Source organism: Triturus cristatus, chromosome 4_1 (assembly GCF_964204655.1).
Source record: "Triturus cristatus chromosome 4_1, aTriCri1.1, whole genome shotgun sequence".
Lineage (NCBI taxonomy): Eukaryota > Metazoa > Chordata > Amphibia > Caudata > Salamandridae > Triturus > Triturus cristatus.
In genome coordinates, this window is record NC_140585.1 from 750,398,602 (window position 1) to 750,412,118 (window position 13,517).

Consider the following 13,517-nt stretch of genomic DNA (forward strand, 5'->3'; position numbering starts at 1 on the left):
GTGGACCAATTAACAGCTGCAACATGTCACAGCTGAGTTCATCATTTAGAGACTGTTATAAAGTCACGCTCTGGGCGAGAGAGCCTTTGCAAGCGGATCAGCAGAAGCGGAATAGAAAATAAGTAGCCTCTCTAAACTTTTCTGTCGGGGTGGGGTGGGGACGGGTGGGCAGGGGATGTGGTCACAGCCAGCCCATGCTGCCAGGCCAGTGCCCTTGCTGCGATCGGGATGTCTTTGTTCATATCCTCTTTGTAGGAAAATTCTGTTTAGCCTTTTCGGCATTACAGGCAGCGCTGCGTGCTGTTCCCAACGGCGCGCAAACACACTTCTTGGCGCTTTGAAATTTTGTTTTCTAGTGTAATAATAGTCTGCGCTTAAAAATGTGTCCCTATTGTTTTTCTGCCGTTAACATGTTGAAACATGAAAATGCATGAAAGAAACAGCGGTCAAACTGCACAGCTTAAAGTGTCCCAAGGGAAACACCATCCACAGGCAAATAAGTCAGCGCTCGACTCGTGTATTACAAATACCATACTAATTTCTCTGCGACTGTGCGTGCTGGAATCAGCTGCCATGCCACGTCTTTGTGCAAGTGCATTCAGATCAATGCCATATGGATATAGATAGCTTGGCAGGGGTGATGGGGGCGGCACAAGAAGTGTTGTGGGAGGGGGTTGCAGAGATCAACACTGTATGCACACAGAAAGCCTGGGAGGGGTGATGTGGGCGGCACAAGCAATGTTGTGGGAGGGGGTTGCAGAGATGGGTGGAATGAAGCAACAATAAAGACAAGCTTCCACAAAAAGGACCCGCAACCCAAAATGAAAATAGTGCAGAAAACGAACAGACACAAAGCAAAGAACAAGGTTAGTGGTAATTGGCCGTTGCTCCCGGGATAAAGGGAAAATAAAAGGTGGGACAAAGCCCACGGATTACCCAATAGCAAAGAAGCTTTTTTGACTGACGAAAAAGGGGCCGATCGCAAGGCAATCAGCTGGCTGGCAGCCTACAGACTCATTACAGCAGGTCTCGGAGAGACAGCGCATGCGCTGCCTAGGCTCGACCTAAAAATGGGGGGAAAGAAAGCAGTAAAATGAGGCAAAAGCAGGTGAGAGCGATACAGCAGCACGGGAGGGCTGGGCCTGGGACCTGCTAAATAGGGTCACGCTGCGGCCTCCATTAAGATGGTCCTGGGAGGTGGGAGGGTTGCTGGGAGGCGGTGGGCGGGGATAGACACGAGGTGGGAAAACGGGCAGCAGCCTGGAGAGGCAAATGAGGAAATCAAGAAAAAAAACAGTGAAAAAAAAAGGCAGAAGGCACGAGGAAGCACTTCGAAAACAAGGAAAAAGCAGTAAAAAAATTAGTCAGAAAACAGGAGGATGCATTTAGGAAAACGAGGGGAAAGGAGGGAGGAAGCAGTAAAAAGGAGGCAGAAAGCAGGAGGAAACTCTTAGAAAAACAGAGACAAAGGAAGAAGAAAGCAGTAAAATGAGGCAAAGCAGGAGAGGGCGATGCAGCAGCACAGGAGAGCTGGGCCTAGGACCTGCTCAATTGGGGCGCGCTGCAGCATCCATTAAGTAGGTTCTGGAAGGAGGGAGGGGTGCTGGGAGGAGGTGGGCGAGGCTAGGCAGGAAAACAAGTGGCAGGCGGGAGCGTCAAATGGGAAAAACAAGAAAAAAGCAGTGAAAAAATGAGGCAGAAAGCAGGAGGTAGCACTTAGAACAAGCATTGGCATAGCCAATAGGTCTCGCCCTTGGGACCTTATAAGTGTTTAGCCAGAGCTATTGGCTTTGTCAATGTCTTTAAGCTATGTTGTAGAGCAGTGAGGAAACGTTTTAATAAAAGAATGTTATACGCATTTTGCTACCTTATATATAACCAAGAAGACATTATGTAAAACTGAACGACCCAGTTATAAAAGAATTGGCATACAATTTTTTTTTGGCCCTTGTAATTTCTTCCTGCCTGTTCTAATGCTTGTTTGTTATTGCTTTTTTTGCTTGAGGGGGCGGGGGGGAGAGAGACATAAACAACAGGAGAGTGGAGGTTGAGAAATAGTACCCAAATTGCAACATGAGCAGCGGACAGACACTAGGGGAGAACCAACAGATGCCAGATTCCGAGGGCAGACTGAGGTGGTGCTGAGGGATGCTGAGATGGTGGTGTGCTGGTGCGGAGGTGATACTCAGGTGATGCTGAATGATTCTCAGGTGGTGCTGAGTGATGCTGAGGTGTTGGTGTTTGGGTGCGTATGTGATGCTCAGGTGATGCTGAGTGACACTGAGATGGTGCTGAGTGATGTTGAGGTGCTGCTGAGTGATGCTGTGGTGTGGAGTCATGCTGAGGTGGCAGTGCTACACTGGTGCTCAGCCAGTTTTCAGGTGGTGCTGAGTTGGTGCTGGGATGAGGTGATGCTGCGCTGATGCTGAAGTGGTGCTCTATTGGTGCGGACGTGCTGCTGAGGTGGGGCTGTGCTGATGCTGAGTTGGTGCTGCATTGGTGGTGGTGCACTGATGAGGAGCTGTGCTAATACTGAGATGGTGCTGTGCGGATGTTGAGGTGGTACTCAGGTAGTGCTATGCTGGTGCTCAGGTGGTGCTGAGTGATGCTGAGGTGGTGCTGCACTGATGCTAAGGTGGTGATGCTGTGTTGATGCGGAGTCATGCTGAGGTGGTAGTGCTGAGCTGGTGCTCAGACATTGCTTAGCTGGAGCTCTGGTGGTGCTGAGTGATGCTGAGTTGGTGCTGTGCCGAGATGATGCTGTGATGCTAAAGTGGTGCTGAGTTGCTGCTGAGGTGGGGGCTGAACTGGTGCTGAGGTAGGCCTGCGCTAGTGGTGGTGCACTGATGCAGAGGTGGTGCTGATGTTGAGCTGGTGCTGCACTGATGCTGAGAGGGTGCTACACTGGTGTTGGTGCACTGATGAGCAGGTGGTATTGTCCTGATGCTGGGATGGTGCTGTGGTGGTGCTGTGCTGATGGTTAGGTGGGGCTGAGTGATGTTGGGGTGGTGCTGAGTGATGCTGTGGTGGTGCTTAATCATTCTGAAGTGGTGGTGCTGCACTAATTAATATGACATATACATATGAAGTTTTAGGCTGAAATATTTTCTGCGAAATGGCATATGTGAGAAGAAAGGATTAAAAACAAAAATGGATGTTTTCAAGGGCCTGATTATAAGTTAGCTGGTACTGGCGGAGTGCAAACTCTGCAAGTGAAATGTGTGCTCACATGCAGTGACACTGTGCCGGTATGAGTTAAACCACAGGCTGGGGAATAACTGTGGACCCGGAATTACTAGGCATAAAACCACATAGAATTTCTGATTCCCTGGGGTTTGACGCAAACTTTAACCAGCTGCTCTGAGAAGGTGATCAATGTGTGTGGCAGATTCTGTTGGAGGTGAGAGTGAAGTGAGAGCGAGAGGGGAGTAGAGAGTAAGGGAGGCAGATTACTCCTGGTGGGGGTCAAATATGCTCCCTGCAAGAAGGCAAAGTCAGGGGATGAAGTTTGGCTGCTGTTGCAGCTAAAGCCTCCTGCGGTGTTACCAGACGGAATTGCCACCTGGTAAAATCAGTTCTGGTATTCCCACACCGGGGAAAACTAGATGTGACACCACCACCCCACTCGTGACCGAATGCAGCAAAATTCTACACAGTAATTCCGTTCTTCCTGACTGGTAGTCTGTCCTTAAGAAGTGTACTTGAAAGCACAGACGTAGTAATAATCTAAGCTTTTGTAGCACTATGTCAATATTCAATTTCTCAAAGAACTATAATAAAATGGTGATTAGTATCATCCAACTGAATAGCAGAATGAACAGCCGAGTCAGCCAAGCTATTATTTCACCAAACCACAACTCACAAACAGTGAGGTCAATAACTCAATATAACCTTATAAAATTATGACATTAGGTGCATGAACTCACCTGGGATGAAGGCCAGCATTAGATGAGTGCACATTGATGTGTTTCAGTGGGAGTCTCTTAATGCTGCCCACGAGGCCTCTGGCAGTGAAGGTGCGCTTCACAGAAAGCCTAACTCCTGCCAGGGCTTCAGTGCGCCTGGAAGCAGCAGAGATGTTGAGGAGCCAGACTCCAGCTCAAACTTCAATGTTTATTTTTGAGTATTGGATTAAACAGCCCGATCCCGCAGTAAGCTTGGTGTTTGTACAGCAACGATTGTGAAGGTTGGTGGAGCTCTTGCCCACAGGAGGAAGTGCTCAGTTTGGAAAACAGTATTTTTCGTAAGAGGACAGTACAAGGTGCAGAATGCGGGTAGTGCAGCTGCTTGCCAGACAGGTGTTCATGAACACTGAAGGCATTAACTCTTTCAGCGCTCCTTCATTAATAATGAAGGAGCGCTGAAAGAGTTAATGACCGAGTAAAGAAGGGAGCCCCTTGGACTAAAAACGAACGTATTCAAAATTGAAATCTTCCCAAACTCGTCGTGTAGGCAACCATACTCTGAAAAAGGCAACATTTTAATAGAATGTCCTGGCGTTCAGTGCCCTGACCAGAGGAGACGTTACAACAAACAAATGATGGACGGAATGCTGACAATGCAGACATTCTCCCCCAGTCAAGAGATCTGGGTTAAATCCATTGTTCTTTTGCCCACTACGCCACCCCAGTTCAGACATGGCCATATGCAAATCAGTCTTGACCCTGTGCCTCATGGGAACAGTCCAGCCCGAACTGCCAAGCCATGTCTTCCCTGGACCGGAATCAAGCATCCTAGGACCGGTTTCTGGCAATCAGCCGTCATCAGCCAGGATAGCTTGACTCCAGTGGCGTAGTGAGCACGGGACCCACGTCTGGGCATGCCCATCCCACTTAGGGGAAAAAAGCGTTACAACAAACAAATGATGGACGTAATGCTGACAATGCAGACATTCTCCCCCAGTCAAGAGATCTGGGTTAAATCCATCCATTTGAGGACCTGGCTTGGCAGTTCGGGCTGGACTGTTCCCATGAGGCACAGGGTCAAGACTGATTTGCATATGACTGGGTTCAAACTGGAATGGCATGGGGAGCACAAAAACTATGGATTTAGGCCCAGATCTGTGTACTGGGGTGAATGTATGACATTGTTCTTCATTCTGTCCATCAATTGTTCTTTTTGCCTTTGTCACTCCGAGGTGGATGGGTATGCCCAGACGTGGGTCCCATGCTCTCCATGCCACTGGAGTCAAGCTATCCTGGCTGATGAGGGGTGAAACCCCGAAAACGGTCCTAGAATGCTTGTTTCCGGTCCAGGGAGGACCAGGCCTGGCAGTTTGGGCTGGACTGTTCCCATTGAGCACAGGGTCAAGACTGATTTGCATATGGCTGGGTTAATTTGGAATGGAATGGGGAGCAAAATAATGATGGATTTAAGCCCAGATCTCTGTACTGGGGTGAATGTATGACATTGTTCTGCATTCTGTCCATCAATTGTTGTTTTTGCATTTGTCACCTCGAGTAGGAAGGGTATGCCCAGACGTGGGTCCCGTGCTCTCCATGCCACTGGAATCAAGCTATCCTGGCTGAAGAGGGGTGAAACCCCGAAACCGGTCCTAGGATGCTTGTTTCCAGTCCAGGGAGGACCTGGCTTGGCAGTTCGGGCTGGACTGTTCCCATGAGGCACAGGGTCAAGACTGATTTGCATATGGCTGGGTTCAAACTGGAAAGGCATGGTGAGCAAAAAAACGATGGATTTAGGCCCAGATCTCTGTACTGGGGTGAATGTATGACATTGTTCTGCATTCTGTCCATCAATTGTTGTTTTTGCATTTGTCACCTCGAGTGGGAAGGGTATGCCCAGAAGTGGGTCCCGTGCTCTCCATGCCACTGGAATCGAGCTATCCTGGCTGAAGAGGGGTGAAACCCCGAAACCGGTCCTAGGATGCTTGTTTCCAGTCCAGGGAGGACCTGGCTTGGCAGTTCGGGCTGGACTGTTCCCATGAGGCACAGGGTCAAGACTGATTTGCATATGGCTGGGTTCAAACTGGAAAGGCATGGTGAGCAAAAAAACGATGGATTTAGGCCCAGATCTCTGTACTGGGGTGAATGTATGACATTGTTCTGCATTCTGTCCATCAATTGTTGTTTTTGCATTTGTCACCTCGAGTGGGAAGGGTATGCCCAGACGTGGGTCCCGTGCTCTCCATGCCACTGGAATCAAGCTATCCCGGCTGAAGAGGGGTGAAACCCCGAAACCGGTCCTAGGATGCTTGTTTCCAGTCCAGGGAGGACCTGGCTTGGCAGTTTGGGCTGGACTGTTCACATGAGGCACAGGGTCAAGACTGATTTGCATATGGCTGGGTTCAAACTGGAAAGGCATGGTGAGCAAAAAAACGATGGATTTAGGCCCAGATCTCTGTACTGGGGTGAATGTATGACATTGTTCTGCATTCTGTCCATCAATTGTTGTTTTTGCAGCTGACCAGAGGAGACAGCACTGGCATTGAGCCTGTTACAACAAATACTTCTTTCTCTCACTGAGAAAATGCAGTGTAAGTATTCTTGAGATCAAAACACAGAGAAACCGGATGTGCGTTTAAATGTATACTTACATTTCTTTTGAACTTGGTAAAAGGATGATGCATATAAAACCTGGGCATGTAAACAATAGCAGTGTTTATCTTCAATTACGATCTGAAGTATCCCTTAAGGGGAAACGGCCCCCCAAAAATTAAACAGTGTCTGGCATGTGGAGTGCGCGCGCTGAAAATAAAAAAAAACAGCGATCTGGGAGGGGTGGTGGGGGCGGGCAAACACAAAGCAGATATTCTTGAGATCAAAATGCAGAGAAACCGGATGTGCATTCAAACATATACTAAGTTTCTTTTGAACTTCGTGAGGGATGATGCATATAAAACCTGGATTCAAGCTACCCTGGCTGATGAGGGGTGAAACCCCAAAACCGGTCCTAGGATGCTTGTTTCCAGTCCAGGGAAAACCAGGCCTGGCATTTCGGGCTGGACTATTCCCATTGGCCATAGGTTCAAGACTGATTTGCATATCGCTGGGTTGCAACTGGAATGGCATGGGGAGCACAAAAACTATGGATTTAGGCCCAGATCTGTGTACTGGGGTGAATGTATGACATTGTTCTTCATTCTGTCCATCAATTGTTCTTTTTGCCTTTGTCACTCCGAGGTGGATGGGTATGCCCAGACGTGGGTCCCATGCTCTCCATGCCACTGGAGTCAAGCTATCTTGGCTGATGAGGGGTGAAACCCCGAAAACGGTCCTAGAATGCTTGTTTCCGGTCCAGGGAGGACCAGGCCTGGCAGTTTGGGCTGGACTGTTCCCATTGAGCACAGGGTCAAGACTGATTTGCATATGGCTGGGTTAATTTGGAATGGAATGGGGAGCAAAATAATGATGGATTTAAGCCCAGATCTCTGTATTGGGGTGAATGTATGACATTGCTCTGCATTCTGTCCCTCAATTGTTCTGTTTGCATATAAAACCTGGGCATGTAAACAATAGCAGTGTTGATCTTCAATAGCGATCCTGCTTGTAGGGACTACATGTACATCCCTGCTCGTGCCCAAGGCAATACTATATGGGAGTGAATTTCCCAGAAAAGGTGGGACATGCACCCACGATTAGCCATTGCGTTCTACCATTTTGAAATGACACACAAAAAAGCCAATTCAAAGTGTGGGAGTAGTTAGACCCAAAGTAGAGATAACAGATCGTCTAACAGCCCAAGCGCTGCATAGGCTTGACCTAAAAACAGGGGGAAAGGAGGGAGAAAGCAGTAAAAATGAGGCAGAAAGCAGGAGGAAGCACTCAGAAAAGCAGAAGAGAGTGATGCAGCAGCACGGGAGAGCTGGGCCTGGAACCTGCTCAATGGGGTCGCGCTGCGGCCTCCATTAAGTAGGTCCTGGATGGAGGGAGGGGTGCTTGGAGGAAGTGGGCGAGGTTAGGCAGGAAAACGGTTGGAGGCGGGAGCGGCAAATGGGAATAACAAAGAAAAAGCAGTGAAAAGACGAAGCAGAAAGGAGGAGGGAGCACTTAGAATAACAGGGGGACAAGAGGGAGAAATCAGTACAATGAAGCAGAAAGCAGGAGGAAGTACTTAGAAATATGAGAGAAAGGAGGGAGAAAGCAGGAAGACGTACTTATAAAAACAGGGGTAAAGGAAGGAGAAAGTAGTAAAACGAGGCAAAAGCAGGAGACAGCGCGCTGGGCCTGTGATGGTTTATATTTTGAACAGCAGGTCACTATCAACAAAGTGTCTCTAGGTGAGGTCTTTAGCGTTTTTTAGGTCTTTAGCGCTTTCTGCAAGCTTCTATGAGCTCTGGGGCTAGAATTATCGAATCATCTGATGTTTTGTCTACAAGTAGTAAAAGACGGTCTGGTCAAAAGATGACAAACGTTACCGGCTATTGAGGGCAAAAGCTCTTAAAATATCTTTGCCCTACGATTCGACCTCTAGACTTATTGCAAGGTCTGAGGCACAACAACATATCAACTTTGCCTGAAAATACATAGCTACTATAGTAGCCCATTGTATTCTCCTCATATCTACTGAAGTCACCCCACTGCTTACTTTACTTTGGTCTCTCTTACTTGGCTGACTCCACCCCAAAGAAATACTAATCAAATCACTAAATACAGTGTCTGGAATCTTTAACCTTGAGAAAGATCTAAACAATGAAGAAGAAACAAAATAAAATCAGTAATAGAGGAACAGCCATTAACTGTAAAATTAGGGGGTATAATGGTAAGACCTTGAATAATTAATTTCTTTAACAAAATACACAGATCAAATTGGTGAATGAGATAATTTAAGGTTTCCCCTGGTGTATGTGTTCCATTTGTAATGCACCAGTATTAAGGGGACAGGTCAAAATTGAATTAGGGCCTAACAAGGTTCCTTCACATAAATGGATGCTAAGATCACTTAAAAACAAATTATGAATCAGACCGGATTTCTGTTCATCAAAACAGTCCCAAAATGATTGTAAGACATCCAAATTATGCACTAATAAATTAGCATTATAAAAATGAATCAATAACAAAGTAACAGATTTGGCAAAGATGATCTGCACCACCTGGATACTCGCTGAACCTGTAGTGACCTCCATGAGCTTAGCATTGAGCGAAAGTGAGATCAAAGTAATCAGGCCTCTTTGGCTCTACCAATGTAAGATCGAATAGCCGATTAAAAAAAATAAAAAAACGTATCCATCTAGACAAAAGTTAGTTGAGGTGTCCTATGTTTTCTGCAAACATAATAAAATGCTGATAAAGTAAAATCAATTATGATCCAATTTTATTATTAAGACCCGCTATGTTCTGACTCATCTCAAAACAATGAATATCAGTACCCCTCACTCAAGATTTACCACAGGAACACTGCACAAACCAGTGGTCTGTGAACTGTCAATCACAGTTTGTCAATCAGTTCATAGGCTCAAACCTGTTACACAGTGGGATTGTACCATTGATACTGGCCCGCATTATAACCTTGCGATCTCATAGTGGATAAGTGAGGGGGGTTAGCAAAGACCATGATGAGTCTATAAGAAAATCCCAGCGGCAGCACAGTGATGACAGAGCCAGACTTCTTTTTGACAGAAGATTTAGCCAATATTCAAGCTGCAACACCAAAATTGTTTTAAGTTTACCAAAAGACTGTCACTATCAAAACATTTTTGATCCGAGTCCAATCCAACTCATCCTCTTAAACATAATATTATTTTGAGTTAACTGGGCTCCCCTATCAACATATCTACTCATCCAACGAATAGCTTTGTTTTTAACTGGCAATAATTCTCCCGCAATCAATCCTGTAAGGGGGAAACATTACTCAAGACCACTACAGTAGGTATTACATCGGACGGGAGATTAATGGTTACATTTACGGAAGCAATAACTGGGACAAAATAGCTATAGGACACCTTGTTGACTTGAATGTCATTTAGAGCTGTCCCCTTGGTGGGAGTATTGTATTGAATCAAATAGTCACCCACAGACATTTCTAGGTTACAAGAACTCATCTGGACTACATTCGTAGTGCGGGCCATCAAGTTTTTTATATATACAGTCTCATTATTGCCCATTATGGCAAGTGCTTCTCACTCTGAGAGGCTAAATCTTGAAGAATATTCTTGATAGCTCCTATTCTTTTGAAACATTTATCAAATGGTTTTTATACCAAACATTCCACTCTAGAATACTAATGTTCCATCAGTTGTCCTTGTATGTCCTCAACTGATCTTTTTTGTCTCCCTTTGGCTATTTTGAGAGAGCCAGAGGATGGTTTATCACACAATAGTGTTGGAGGAGCTGTCTTTATTTTTTTCTTGTTGGCTGGAGGCTGAGATTCTAATGAATTTCCCAAGAAGAGTTAGCATCGAGGGCAGCATGGTGCGCTTCAGCCAGAACACTCACTGAGATCTAGTTTCTGTGGTTAAGCAGACATAGTTGATCGTGATGGGGGAGTTTGGGCTACATCTCGTCACCCGCTGCCCCAGGGTTCAGAATGAGCCATAATGAAAACACTCCAATTTTTCTATTGAAAATGTAGTTTATTCTTGAGATGCTAAAGAGGTCCTACCTGTGCACAGATCTCAGAGGTCACTATTGCATCTGCAAACTTCCTGGTCCTACATTTGTGATCCCACCCCTGCTCCAATCCGCATTCTCTTCGGCCTTAAACATATTATAATACATTTCTTCTCCAGGTTCATAACTATAACCTCCACTCACTTTATGCTCAATTTTGGGGCAAACAGTTGTTTGGTGCCAACATAGAGTGGATTCTGCAAACTCTAATGCCCTGGCTTAAGAGGTTTATATATTTTAATTACTAAGAATTCTTCTGTAATGAAACAAATGTAATATGGAAGAAATATTATCAACAAGATATGCAGTGCAATATAGAAGGTGTAAACCACTATTCAAAAAACTGAAAGTAAAAACTGCGGTTATATGTTGTGTTTGTATTAATGTATGTATGGACCAGAAAGGTGCTAAAACATTAAATGCTGATAATCCCTTCAGTTACATGACACAGAGGACTACTACGTATCACCATATTGACCATGGATAGCCTTGTTCTTAAGAGACGGTCTATTTATGATACGTTGGTGTCTTATCACACATTGGAAAGCAAGCTGCTGTAACATGAGTAGTTGATTCACAATAGTACTGTTGCGATATTGTAATATGCGGATGGAATAATGCTCTTGACATTTCTGTTTTGCGATGTAATATAAGAAAATGGAAAAATATGAAAAGACCAATAAAGAATTAAAAAAAAAATGGAGAGCCTTGTTCTTGTACAAGATAGAGGGGTAGGGGTGAGTGGGGGGTGCAGGGTGCGGGGTGGAACACCCACCCCAATAGTTTCAGTCAATCTGGACTATTCCTCAGCTGACTGGCTGGTTGGGTCACCTCACAAATTGACTCTGCCTCCGGCTGTAAAGAACGATGTGACGAGGCTCAGGACAGGATGCTCCTGTGATGAGATACTGTGTGTTGGACAGTCCCAGGGACAGTGATCCATCACAAAACATTACAGAGAACAATGATAGGGGGCACACACAAGAACACAGTGCATGATGTCGGCAGGTATTCCTTTTTACCTGCACCACAATATCTTATCCATGATTCAGGCAGCTGGGCCTGCAAGGTACACATGGTTCAGGGATAAGAAAGGTAGGCTCACTGAGTCGAATCAAGGGAGTCTGGACAGAGGCATATTTCTCTATTATTTCTGCAGCACAGTCCAGCGTCAGTTGGGTCTCTGCATTACCAACTTCCCTGCTGTTTGCAATCAGTGCTTGGATAATGCAAACCTAGCCAAAGAGTAGTAGAGCACTGTTTGGAAAGGTATAGCTAACAAGTACTTAGAGCTGGAGAGTTTTAAAAAGCAGAAGTGGACAATTACACTGTCATAAAATAGTTTTCTCTAAAGAGATGTCTTCAGTTCTTTTCTTAATTGAGGCATGGTTAGGCTGGTTCCTACAGATATGTGGTTGTTTTGCTAGATCCTGAGTTCACAGATGGAGAGGACTGATGCCTTGTTTATTATTTTTTGCACTATGTCATCTCCAGTTCGGATGTGTGTGGGTCCAGAGCTGGTGAGCTTTCTGAGAGGAATGGTTTCATTTTTTTAAGTAGGAAAAGCTGGTAGCAAGTTGTCTTGTTTTTCTTGGTGACATGTTCCTTCATGGTAAAGTTATTCTCCAGTGTGAATCAGAGTAGCCTGGTTGACAGTTGGGGTTTGACTCTTGAGGTTCAGGTCAGCCTCCCGAAAGTCATCAAGAATTTCAACAATTGGAACATGTAGGAAAGTGCCCCTTTTTGCATGGTTACCCCCCACTTTAGCCTGATATCTGATGCAACTTGACTTGCTGTGCCCTGGGTTCCTGCCAATCAGGTTCCCAGGGCCTCTGTTCTTTCCAAAGACTATACCTTTGGATCCACAACTGACATCCCTGGCCACAGGCAAGCCCCTTGTAAAAGGTACCATGGGTAACAAGGCCTGTAAGGGCTGCAGAACCCATTGTGCCACCCTTAGAGGTCCTGCACCTTAGCACACTGCCACTGCAGGGCACGTGTTTTGGAGCAGAGAAAAGTGAAGAGTCATTATGGCACACATCCCTATGTGCAATGCCTGCAATCTACTGCCTGTGGCCTAGGTAAGTCACCCCTCTAGCAAGGTACACTAGCCCTAAGGTGAGGGTACAGAAACATGAGCCCTGTACCCGTGCAGTGTCTAAGTCTATTCTTAGACATTGTAAGTGTAGTAAAGCCATAAAGAGTATATGGTCTGGGAGTTGGTCATTACAAACTCCACAGCTCCAGAATGACTTTACTAAAAACTGGGAACTTTGGTAGCAAACTTCTCAGCCCATTAAACCATACATGCCAATAGACCCGATTCAGGCGGGAGACTCCTGATTTTTTAAGCCAAAAATGGCTTTATTTTCGCTGTCTCTTGCCTGAAATTGCATTTTTTTCAATGGAAGTCCATGGGGAAATGACATTCTCCCAATTTTGGTTTAAAAAAAAACCTCCCACTTCCCTCTCCTAAAATGTTGGTATGTATGATTAAATCCACACTGATGCTAGTGTGGGTTCAGGAGCCCTAGTGTGGATCCTGAATGGCTGCCCGCCATTTGCCACCACCATAGAGGTTTCTGGACCCAAGGGTAGAAAGCCCACGCTCTCTGGGTCCAGAAACAAAGCCCATCCCGGACAGAGGTGAAATGCTTCCTCCCCAGTATAGGCTGGGTCCATGAAAGGGGAAGCTTCAAAGGCCTGCCGCCTTTGGACGCGGTCCCTGACTTTTGCTACCCCCAGCAACTGGCTCCCACCGGTTCTGGTCCCCACTTTGGGCGGGAGAGTCGGTGGGAAATCCAAGCTAGGAAGATAGGTGTGCCCCCCCCTTTGCTAACCCCACACCTCAGGTGGGGGAGGCGAGGTGAAGCACATCTTGATCAGAGGACTCAGCCAATTAGGAAGACGCTCATGCCCCCTCCCACTGGAGGGTAGCATAATAGCAGGTGT

General features: G+C 46.0%; 1 protein-coding gene across 2 annotated transcripts in view; it reads right to left on the bottom strand.

The window, feature by feature from the left end:
* Positions 1 to 13,517, bottom strand: part of CHPT1 (choline phosphotransferase 1) — a 302,601-nt gene that overhangs the window by 65,095 nt on the left and 223,989 nt on the right. The window lies entirely within an intron of this gene.